We start from the raw sequence: 12,428 nt of genomic DNA, 5'->3' as shown, positions 1-12,428 counted from the left end.
AGAAGTAGCCGAATCTGTCTGATGCAGGAATTTACAATTTAGTTGTGGAGCATAATATAAGTAGATAAAGAATACACTGAATGATACAGAAAAGAGTAATCAATGACAACCCACTGATAAACAAAAAGGTTTTTATAAAGACTTTACAGGCATGAAGCACTGTAGCACAGTGGAAAGCCGTCAGTGCTAAAATTTGCAGTTATAAAAATTCAGAAGAGTGGACTTCAGCATTAAATAACACTTAAGACAGCACCTAAGTAGTCTGTGTATCTCCAACGTTTTTCAATACAGCCAAACACATCTCAGAACTGGGAATGCAAGCCATTGCTGCTGAGTGGGGACTGCATCCTGAAATGGCAGTGACTCTTGAAAGGAATTACAGATCAAGGTACAAAAAAAAATGAATACAGTCTATATATTCTGAACTCTCAGGAAAAAGCTGCTGCAAAGGCAGCTAGCGCAGTGGCTGACCCAAGTGAAGTGATTTTACCTCTGCTTACAGATATGATGAGACTGCTCCTGGAACAGTGCGTACAGTCCCCATGGAAGTGTTTTTCAAATACTGTTAAAAATGGGAAAGTGCAAGGAAAGAAGCTACAAAATATACTTGCAGGCTGAAGAAACTCCCTTGCATAGAACAAGTTCAGCCTGCTTACATACCAAAAAGAATTTGGTGACTTGAATAAAGTGAAGTACTTTCTTTCCTGGGGAAGACATCAAAGCTGAATTATTTTAATTTAGAATATAGCAAGCACTTATAAATAGAAGTTGAAGCCAGGTATATCCAAACAAGAAATAAGGCAATAGTCTGTAACCTCATATTTAAATACTGGAGCAAGGTACAAATCATTTAATGGATTCTCCATCCCCTGCTGCCTTGAAATCGCCACTAGATGCCTTCCTACAACAAACAGTTCACCCTAACAGAGGTTATCTTTTTAAGTGAAATACAAGTATGCGAGCTGTAGGCAGGCATATCCAGGAAAAAAAAAATGGTAGCTATAAGAGGTTACATTATCTAATGGCCTCTCCTTTCATTAGATGTTACGAATCATTTCCTGGTCTGAATGTGATGCCATACTTTGTACTCAATGTACAAAGTACATGAAAGGGCTACAGAGACCATAGGGCAGAAGCGCAGGTTTGGAAGAGACAGCCTGGGAACAGAGAAGTTGTGCTTATCCCTGTTTCACCACATAATCGCAGAGTGGCTTCAAGAGCCAAGAGGGAGCAGCAGCTGCTGCAGGGCCTCGTGCTCATCCACAGCGCCTCGTGTTCATCCACAGGGCTTCCTGCTACCTGGGAGCAGCAGCTCTGCCTAGAGACTTTCACTCGCAACAGCTCGTCAACAGTATAGGAGCTGCTGTGGCAACTACAGACCTGCTGATACATGATCAAGAGGATACTGAATATGGGACCTATATTTTAAATTAGCTAAGAAACTAGCTTTCTTTATTTCATAGTCCACATTCTTTATTTTCAGAGTCCACAGCCTCTAGGCAGCCTCTGCCAGTGTTCCACCACTTGCACAGCAAAGAAATGATGTCTGGTAGTCAGAAGGAATCTCTGCACATGCAGCAATCCTGAAGTAACCTGGAACAGTCTTTCAGGTGTGCTGGTATGGATCCCAGTAGATCAGCAGGCAAAAAATTAGGCAGGCTGGTGATGGAAATTGCCTAAGGGGCAGGTTCTGAAACCCATATGACAGGCAGAGTAGAACTGTGGCTAAATTAATTGTGATTAGCACATTTCTGCCGAATGCACTGCTTCTGACTAACTGTCACATGTTACAAGACAATGGTATAATGCCTTTGGATATATTATCTGTACAAATACCATGCAATACTGTGTCCAGTTGAAGCAGCCATACTTTAAGAGAAATGGAGAGTCACAAAAATGACTGAACACTGAGAAAATAACCCTGCAGTTCAGAGTCTGGGAGCAAACACTGCTTGATTTGTCACGAAGAACAGCAATAGAGGACTTCCTCACAATAAGCAAACAGATTACGTAAGAAACAAACATTTCGTGACAGAGATCAAGCTAATTCTAGCAAGATCCAATTTTCAGAATTTTAGCCTAATTAAATTCGAATTATAAATAAATGTGGATAACTATTAAAATAATTTACCCAGGGCTGTAGAGAACTCTCCATCCCCAAGCAATTTTTCTAATCAAGTTGTTTTGGTTTTTTTTTTCTTAAGAAAACTATTAGCCCTGTGTGGTGAAGTGTTTGTTTAAGGATGTCTGATGGTCTGTGTTAGACAGGAGACCGAGACAGCTGATCACGGTGGCTCTTTCTGGCCCCAAAATCTATTCTTCTGCCTCAGTCTCCACTCTAGTGAAAGAGGAAGAAAGTTAATTCACAAATCTGAGGAGCTGTTACAACTGTAAGTTGACTAATAAACAGCTATGTTAACACCTGAGTGTGCTGTACAAGTACTACGGATCATACATTGGGCTTACAGTACAGCAAATGTCGTCTGTCATAGTATACATAAAATCTCTTTTCAATTGCCTTCAAAGAAAATATGTCATTACTGGACTACAAGCTTTTGAAGACAAATAGTTTGTGTGCACTTGGGAGACATCTCGCAGTCTGACAGTTATCTATAGCTTCTATCTGAGCCCAGCACACGTCACTCCCATCATTCCTCCTACAGTCATTCCCATCCTCATGCTCTTTATGTGTGTCCCTTTGGCACAGCACAGGCAGAGCCAGGCTTTCCCTCTCACTGTTCCTCCCCTCCAGGTGTGTTCACGCAGCCCAGAGAAAAGCACTGAAAATATATCAAGTGCACATGAACGAGGAGGGCATCGCCAGCACACAGAGCAGACCCCTGCCCCACACAGCACAAATGGGCAGGGTGTGCTGTCTGCCCCATGCCGGGCACGTGACTAAACCCAATTATTGCAGAAGCGTCAATCCTCATTTTCTGGAAGCCTGGTCTCATTTCTAAAAGCAATGAGCACTCAGCGCTGCAGCTGAAGGCATTGAGGACTGTGCTCTGAGCAAAAGAAAATAAAGGACTGTGTTTTCGGAAAAATCAGGTCCTCAAGGCCTAGAATTGAGTAAATGGATATACATCTTTCAGATTTATCTGCTAATAAGACCATACGTCATTATTACAGATTGTAATTCAGTGGCTTTGATATACTTAGCTATTTTAGTTACAACTATCACAGGAAAGGCTGTGACAGAATTAACAGCACTGTGTTTGGAACAGGATTTGACTGATATGTAGTATGGAGCTGGGACCATGAAGTGAATGAGGATAACAAGAGCAAAATATTGCACTTCTACCTCACCAAGCAACATTCATCATAGAGGCAGGTGTTCTGCAAAAGAAATGACTTGAGATCATAAAACAGTCTGAGGTTAAGTGTAGTATGTGCCCACATAGGTGAAAATTCACACCTCTTTTAACTCTCATGTTTCCTAACTTGCCTTTTTTGAGATTTGAGGATGTAAAATATTACCTTTTTTTTTTTAAAAAAAGCTTTGATGCATTTTTTTAAGTGGTTTTTAAAATTATGCTGTTTTTAGACCTTCAAACATGCCTTCTGCTACTTCAGGAAGAATACAGAGTGTAATGCACTTAAAAGCACACAAAAAGTCATATTGAGTATATATCTGGTACAGTAATCCTACACAGCTAGTGGAGTGTCACCTCTTTCTATCAGGTTCTCCATTTGTCCTTGCCACAGGGCATCAGAGGAGTATACTGGGTTGCCACAGGAGCTGAAATACCCTTGGCATAATAAGGTACGAGCAGCAATGAACAATTTTGTTACAGCTGGGGCATTTAGGATATTGTCTGATCCATGTGGATTATTTCATGATTAACAACACACTCAATCTCACACTGCAGTCTTGCCCCTGGTAGGAATATTAATGTACTGTTTTTTAATCTCTAAACTCTCAGGAATACAGTATCTTTGAAATCTCCATCCCTATGTTATGTTTGGTGGAGACAGAAAAGCAGATACAGTGAAAGCGTATCTATCATTTCCAGAGAAAATTTGACCAAGACCAGTAAGGTATGACAGTGAAATATTTCTGCCATGAATGTGTAGTGCAGTAGAACCGCAGCTTAGCCATCTTTAAACTAGGGCTAGCTCAAGTTCTCAGGGTAGCCTTAGACTGATGACACAGAGCTCCATACAAGTTAACAACAGCATCACTTTGAATAGGACCCATCACAACAGGCATACGTGGCCCTAAGTTGGCTGTTTTTTGCATTGTTTTTCCTCATGCCCAGCTCTCCTATTTGCCCATAAGGTGGGACATGTTCCAGCACCCACATGCCACTGTGCCAGAGTCAATGAGACACATCATTTTGAGCAACCTGGTCTACTGGGATGTGTCACTGGCTATAGCAGGGGGGTTGAAACTAGAGGTCACTTCCAACCCAAATTATTCTGTGATTCCATGCTGAACTAGACACAAGTTGCAAGCCATGAACTCTGAAGCTATGCCAGTCCTCCAAACTCTTCTGTAAGTTTTGCTGGTGTTCCTTTCCCAGACACCTATTTGAACCCCTTGCTTGTCATTTTGTCAGACTCTGTAAGCCTGGGTTTTAGGGTTCTCCTTGAAATATATGAAAGATTAACTTTTATAAGGTTATTTATGTTGTGCAGCCTGGCCATACTAGAAGCCTGGTGCAATTTGGGAGCAAATACTAACAGTACAACAGGAAATACTGAGCTGTAGAAAGGAAGGCTACATACAGACTGGCTACAGGACTGACCAGGTGAAACAAGGAGCAATGCTGGGAACTATTTTTAGGAGTTTCCTACTATAAAGCCAAAATTGCACTGTTTTAAACGGCATTTTAATCAGGAAAGGACTGTTTATCAATATCAGAGAGTCTAAAATTAGCCAAAAAGCTGGTGATTCTTGCCAGTGGCCAAGATCTATTCCCAAGTCCTTAAAAGAAAACTTCCATACACCATAACGATACTCTAATTTCTCTGACTCCTCCCTTCTTTTCCACAAAGGACTCCTTAGAGGCACTAGTTGCACTCCAGCACAGCACAGAAGTCGGAATACAGGACAGCTCAAAACCTGGAAACCAGCAGATTTGCCTGTAGACAGAGATACAGCATGTAAACAGAAAGGAGCATCCCAGAGTCAGAAAAGAACACTGCCCGAACTCAAGGGAGCTCCCGAGACACAGGAAGAAAAAGCATAGTGGAAGGTTCCCAGGAGAAGAAGCAGAAGTGGACTGGACCTAATGCTGACAAAATGTGACATCTTTATCATTATAAAGTTATTATGAAACGTGCGTGTGTATGAGCGTGAGAGCAGGGAGAAAGATGACTTATAAAACTAGATGTAACATCATCATGTTGGGGAGATGCAATCCCATTCTTTTCCTGGATTTGCTCTTCTTTGTTCCTCCTTCTCAGTCTTTCAGTCTAACAAAAGGAGAAGCAGAGGATGAAGTGCCGAGCAGCATGCGATAGAGGCTCAAAAGAGCTTAGAAACATGAAGATTTGTAGGAAAGAAAAAAAGCCTTGAACTATCAGGAAGGAAAAAGAAAGTGTTTTTATCAAACCTGAATACAGAAAAAGGGAGTGCAGAGAAAAGTTGAAATGAAACACGAAGTATTTTCTCCTAGAACTGAGTGAATTGTATTAGCTTGATGCTTAAACTGGCAAACTGGCATCACTATTATTGTTAGGCTGCAATTCAGTCTTTCAAAACATTTTTGCTAAGTGTTAAAAACAGTGAAGCATTTGAAAGAAGCAGGTCGGGGTTTAGACATACAGGCCGATAGCCAGGCTGGCATTTGAGTCATCAAGATTTTGCTCAGTTCTGCCTTCTGTTTAATGAAGAACACGAAAATCAGAATGAAAACTCAGAAGTTCCAGTTCTTTCAGATATAAATTCTGATGACAAAAGTCAAAATAAAAATGGATGTCGCTTTTTTTTTTTTTTTTTTTTTTTTTTTTTTTTTTTTTTAGATTATAAAAGTAGCTGAACAAGTTATACTGGTTGAAAGGCTTGCTAGTTTGGTCTGCTACAGCAAGAGAGTAGTAGGCACCACGGTCCGGATACATACTCAAATTCACTGCAGATCCTTAACTATAGATATATAAGCGCAAGATTTCCTCCCCAGGAACATGTGTTTCTCTTTTGTTAGCAGTACAGCGTATCTACCCGTATTCTCTTTCACACATCTCTGAATATACCTGCCTTTCTCTGTTAGATTGCTGGCACTTTGTGGCATTTTCTGTTGCAAATACTTTTCCCTTTTTAGATATACATATTCACAGGGAAAAAAGTATGCTTAAATGCATTCTGAAATTCTCTGCAGTACAATTTCATCCTCTAATACTATTTATATTTGTTACTACTTTCAAGTAATCAATATAGACAGATTTGCTCTCATTAATATCTCCTGCAGTAGTATTTTCTACCTGCTCATTAATTTATTGTAATATATTTGTAGATATTTTTAAAGATGTAAATTTAATTTTGTCAACCAATTAATGATTGCAACTGTTTCACTTTATATAATTTGCCCTCTTGCTTTCCAAATGCCCAGAACTTTTTTCAAAATAAAAAGGAAAGCATTTTGTGGATATGTACTACTGTAACATAATTTGTCGTAAGCACTTGCTACAATCGAGAACCACCTAACAACTGATAAGATGGCTACTTTAACAGCTCTCATCCACTCTCGAAAAGTAGTAAGTGAGAATTTGTCATTAACTCAAAATTCTAGGGAATCCCCCAGACTGTACAGCAGAGGAGAGCTCTTGTATCTACTGTTATAGCACAGCTCCCCTCCCCAGCCCCTGAACATCGATCTACCCCAAGATAGAAATATTTTGTTAATCATTACATCTTTGCAAATGGGCCTGAAAGGACCTCAAGAGATCCTGCAGAGCAGACTTCCTTGTTTTACTCAGAATCAGCTGTTCCAAAGCCACTCCAAAGTTTCAGATCTGAGAAAGACCTTGTGAGCATGAAAGCTTTGTCTGTTTTTACTCAGTTAAATCAATTAAGTAAAAAAGTGTTACATACTCCATCTTTTCTATTCTTGCAACACAATTGCTAAACCCCTCTCAAGAGCAGCCTATGCTTAAGAAACATTACTAAGAAGCCTAGAGATCAGCTATTGCTAAAATCACATTTTATTTTATTTTTTTCCCTAAGAATATGCACCTAAACTTCCCTCACTGTATGGTGAGACTGTCATTTCTAGTCCTAGTTGACACAAATCTAACAGTTTAAGTTCAAATAACTTTGCAACCGATTCTATATTTCTAAAGATTGCAACTTCTCACCTTTTTTCTTCTCATCTCTGGACTATTTTTTTACTCCTTTAGTGTCTTATCTGATCATCCCTGTTGCTCTCCTCTGGACTCTTAATTTGGTCTGCATCTGTCTTCAAGTACCACAAACCCAAGTGAATATAATACTCCAGCTAAGGTCCCACCTGGGCTGAATAGGAGTAAGGATTTTTCATAGGCCTCTATATCTTGCCAATAATACTTTTGTTTTCAAACTCCACTGTTCCATCTAGTATTTTCACAACAGTGCAATGCCACTGATTCATGTCAATTTTGTGATCCATCAAACTTCCACATACTTTTCTCCTTAGCACATGGTGCCCAGTCAGCTGTTCTCCATACTGCTCTTGAGTAAATGATTGTTCCTGACTTTCTGGAGGTTGTTACTTGGTCAAAATCACTCCAAATGTGAGTACTGTGAAAAGCAAGGTACTCCAACCCCATTTCAGCCTGATGACACCTGCAGGCTGAGTGACGGCATGGCCTGGCCCTTCACTTGAGCCACTGAGGGGAGAAGGAACAGCTCTGAACTTCAGAGAGATCTCTGTGGAATCTCAACCACTATGACTTGCTGCTCAGACACTTTGGTCTAACCCTAAATGACCATCTCTCTTCAACCACAGAACAAGCTTATCTGGAAAAGGTCTGAAACAAGAAGAAAACATTTTGTTTGTGAAAGATTCCTCATTTGCAGCTGCAGGGATGAAGAATCAAACTGACTAGAAATACTCAGATACTAGAAAAATACATGTTGGAGGAGCAAATCCTTGTGAAAGACAATGAAGCCAAGAACAACCCACTTCACAAACAAGGCTGCCACAGCTATGAGGTGAGAGCATAATATTTGGAGTTTTGGCAAATGGAACAGTTTGAGAGACTAACCACGGCTCCTAGGGATCAGCATACTACAAAATGCAGCAAACTATTCCCAGGAAGGCAAGACAATGACCCCAAAACTGCCACATATTCAGCTTCGTGCTACCTCAGCTCCAGTGTCACAAAAGAAGAAATCTGCTAACGACGGATTTTTACAGTCCTAATGAGTGACAAAATTTGATTTTATGTTAGCACACATTTTCAGCAAGTTAAACCTATCGAAATAACCACTGTTTGGCGTCAATACAAGTGAAGTTTAAGAGTAAGGAATAAACATTTTATGTCTTTAATGTATGCAGATATTTCTGTGGAATACAGAGCAATACCTCCGATGCACCAGGCACCACTGCAGTCACAGGATGAGTCAAACACGACAGCAAATATTGTGTTTGCAGCCTCAGCTGTAATAGGCTGCATCATACAAATCATTTATTTGTTGTCTGCAAATGCAGCCTTGATTCAAAACTGTAGACAGTCTGGTCCAGTCCAAAGCAGCCTCATAATCCAACAAGAACCTCTTTGCCTGCTAAATGGCTTGCTCCTACATACATATGTTAAAGGTTCTCTACTGACACACATGGCTAAGGACTGCTGTCTGGCAGAATTTTGCACTGCCATCTCGCACTTGCCCTGCTGCTGCATCTACCAGAGAGAAAGACCCAGAATATGGTTTGAAAAAGAATAGTACAAGAGGTACACTGGGTTTCTTGCTATTGTAGCTGCACACCTGTGCACCTAACAGTTATAACTGAGTCAAGAGACACTACATTGCCTACACTGAATTGAGTTTATCACACATTGGCACCAAGCTCCTCATGGGTTCATAAGCATTTGTGGTGCATTTAGTTGACATTACGTTTGCAGCACATTCATTTTGTCCATCCCACCTGCACAATCCTGTCAGTCCATCCACTGAAGTTCTGCAGTTACCCACGCTATGTTCCCCATCTTCATGTGATTCACCAGCTACTATAAACACCTCGAGGATCACAGCTCTGAAGGCGAGCTGAACAAAATCCAAAGTGACTGCCAACAGCTTGGTGGGACTTCTGGTGCAACAGAGCAACACAAATATGCTCATGCTGGAGCATGAGTTTGTGGAGTGAAGAAAATCCTTACTTTTCTCATCTGCATGCAGTGCTGCCCCATCCTGAGTGCCTGCGAGTTCTTCCTTTGCTGCATGCTGTGGCTGTGTGGTGGGGATGGTGAAGACCACAAACACAGCACTTGTGTGGGAGCATCCAGCCACTCATCTCACAGGCAGCATACCGAGCCCACGGTGTCATCGCTCTGCCAGCACAAGGCAGAAGCCCAGAGCTCATGCCACGCAGGTAGCCCCATGTATCAAGAGCCAGACCACGCTGTGCTGCTCGGGCAGATCACATTAGCAGCTGATGAATTGTGGTTATCTCAGCTATATAGCTTATTCCTCATGGGTAAGGCAACTCAAATTGAAAACATCACCACTCTTCAGCAGCGAGTTTGTTTGTGTGGACATGAGTCAAACTAGAAGCAATGTTTGAGTTGGGACTCTAGTTATTCCATAGTGAAGACAACCCCATGTTATCCAAATTCATCCCCTCCCAGGGACTCAACTTTATTGGTTATTCAAACATACTGTAAAAAAAAAAATCTTGGCTGACACTTCCTACCCAAACTTGGCGTTTCCTTAAATTTTCCTCCAAAATCTGCTTTGTCCTAGCTGTCTCTGGGTACAAAGGGACACTCCCACATCCTTTACATTCCAATTGGGTCTAATTGAACTCACATGTCAGCGTGAGTCAGCAGTAATTACCAGGAATATTAAGGAAAGATTTGGCACCGAACTTTGGTTATTTAACAGCAGAGCCCCCATATTTTCTGGGGTCTCAGGTTAAACAGAACCCCATAAATACACTACAGAAAAAGCCGTACCAAGTCCTTGGTCTGGTTCAACTCCATATGCGCCTGATATCGGAACAGCGCTCTGGTTCAACTCCATATGCGCGTGCCTGATATCGGAACAGCTCTTACTGCATTTGAGATACACCTACAGAAAGGCAAACCTAATGGAAAAATCATTTCTGACTACTAAATCCTCCCCGGTAGAGTTCAAATCTGTTTATACGCTGAACCCGATGAATCAATATCAGAACGGCTGGCTGCTTTCTGCAAGCATCCCCACTGCACACAGGGCCTAGCAATGCATTTCCTCATCACGGCTCCTGGGCAGAAATCTGAATCGATGGAAAGCCGAGGTAATGACGAACCTCCCCCTTCCATGGCTCGTTTGGACTAAAAATACCAAACCCAGGTTTTCTACATACGGGCATTCGTTCCTTCCCTCGATACCCCTTTGGCATGCGTCTCCAAAGCGTGCTCAGGCTGAGGGTGAGGGGTTTACATGCTGTCCCAAGACAGCCTCCAGGAGCCAGTCCTCTCCTCCAGCCCAGAGATCACCCAAACACACTCCTACAGCCGGCTACCAAACTCACTGCACAGTCACCAGCCCAAAATCACGGAGACACAGACAGAGAGCAGCGAGGGCTGTCAGCCTTACCAACACTGAGAAAGCCACGAACATCACCAGCAATTCCTTCTCTTTCTCAATATCCACGTTATTTAGGTACTTTATTTTGTTTTCAAGGAAATACATTCTTGCTCCTGGTTGCAAATTAACAGAGTGTCCTGCAAGTGGGTCTGATCTCGTCCGTCGCTACATGCCTTGCCTAAGCGCAACTCTGTAAGTCCTAGCCCCGAATAGCAACGCTCCACAGTTCCTAAAGAAGAGCTGTTTTATTTTAGCTAGTGCAAACATATGTGCATCAACACTCCTCTCGACAGACGACTCCTGAGCCCAAACAGATCAGTTTTATTTAAATCCCATCCTGCTTGTCTTTTGGAAGCCGCCAACTACCAAACAGCGTCAAGCATTTCCATGGGTTTTTCTGTTGGGTTGCTTTTTTGGTCTTTAGTCCATCTCCTAAAAACTCACCGAATGACGCACAAACACTTTTTGCGCCTGTCTTCAGAAAGAACAAGTGTTTGATGTGATATTACTTGGTTTTACGATACCTCTGCTTTTTCTCCAACAAATAAACAAAGCCACAAATTCACCCGAAGACACAGAAAATTCTCGCTCACCAAACAAACTAACGCGAAGTCAGAACAAGCACACGCTTCACCCTTCTCACACCGCTTTCGTACATCAAACCGAAACACCGAGACAACCTTAAGCTCTTCAGCTGCACGCTGCACGCCGAAACGGACGCACTGCCCGACCCTCGAGCTCTGCACCAGGTGAGAGAGCGGGGGCTCGGGGCGGCTCCGGGAAACTTTCCTTCTCTTGCCCTCCCCCGAACCGCTCTCGAAGCACCGGCTCAAGGAACGAAAGAGCCGGGACCGACCCCGAGTTTCAGCGTTCGGGACGCCGAAGCGGCGCCCGGGGCATCCCCGCCTCGGGGCCGCGAGCAGCGGGCACCTCCCGGGGCGTCGGCGTGGGAGGTGCGCGGCCGCACGGCGCTCGCTGGGGAGGAAGAGCCGCGAGCGTCCCGCGGGGAGCACCGGCACCCCGGGACGGGGCCGAGGAACGCGCGTCGCCCCGGCGCCCCGCGAAGTCTCGCCCGCCCCACGCGAGACGCCCGGCCGCCGTCACTTACCCCGCGTCCCCAGCGCCGGTCGGGGTGCAAAGTTTCGCTGGAGCGGTGCGGAGCGGAGCGGAGCGGTCGAGGAGAGGCGGCGGTGCCGGGGCGGAGGTGCGGCGCCGCGGCGGGGCCGGAGGGCGCCGGGGGTGGGGAGGATGCTCGGCCGCCGCACGCCTCGTGATCCAGGTGGCGGGCTGGCGGCGGAGTGAGACGGCGAGCCGACGGCTCCGCGCTCGCACGCGATCCCCAGCCCGCCGCCTCGCGGCCCTACGGCAGAGGGCGCTGCGGCGGCACCGGAGGAGGGCGGCGGGTCGGGGCCGCGCGTCGGGACGGGGCCGCGACGGGCCGGCTGCCGCCGCGCTCGGCCGGCCCTCGCCTCCCCAGCTGCGTCCCCGGCAGGCCTCTGGGGCCGGCAGCGGCTCCCATCCCTGCAGCGCTGGGGAGGAAGGCGCTGCGAGGCACCACCATCTTCATCAGCGCTGCCCTGCACTGGTCACCACACGTAGTGTGATGGTCGCGCAGGCCCCCACTTGGCTGAGATCTACATCCTCGGCAGTCCTGCTGGAGAAGTCCCATTGCAAAAATAAAGGTGGCATGAATAGGAAAGCAGCAAACTCCACTTTT

The 12,428-nt window shown here is 44.4% G+C and overlaps 1 protein-coding gene across 1 annotated transcript in view; it reads right to left on the bottom strand.

Annotated features, from left to right (window-relative positions):
* AHRR (aryl-hydrocarbon receptor repressor) overlaps window positions 1-11,856 on the bottom strand; it is an 89,256-nt gene extending 77,400 nt beyond the window's left edge. The window contains exon 1 of the mRNA XM_042837412.1: window positions 11,820-11,856. The gene's annotated coding sequence lies outside the window, so the exon portion shown is untranslated. The remainder of the gene's footprint in view (window positions 1-11,819) is intronic.
* Between the last annotated feature and the right edge of the window lie 572 nt (window positions 11,857-12,428).

This window comes from Centrocercus urophasianus, unplaced genomic scaffold (assembly GCF_019232065.1).
Source record: "Centrocercus urophasianus isolate 14NV4802_14NV808 unplaced genomic scaffold, USGS_Curo_1.0 seq_11, whole genome shotgun sequence".
NCBI classification, from domain to species: Eukaryota; Metazoa; Chordata; class Aves; order Galliformes; family Phasianidae; genus Centrocercus; species Centrocercus urophasianus.
The sequence above is the reverse complement of the archived record's forward strand: the minus strand, read 5'-3'. Positions and strand labels throughout refer to the sequence as shown.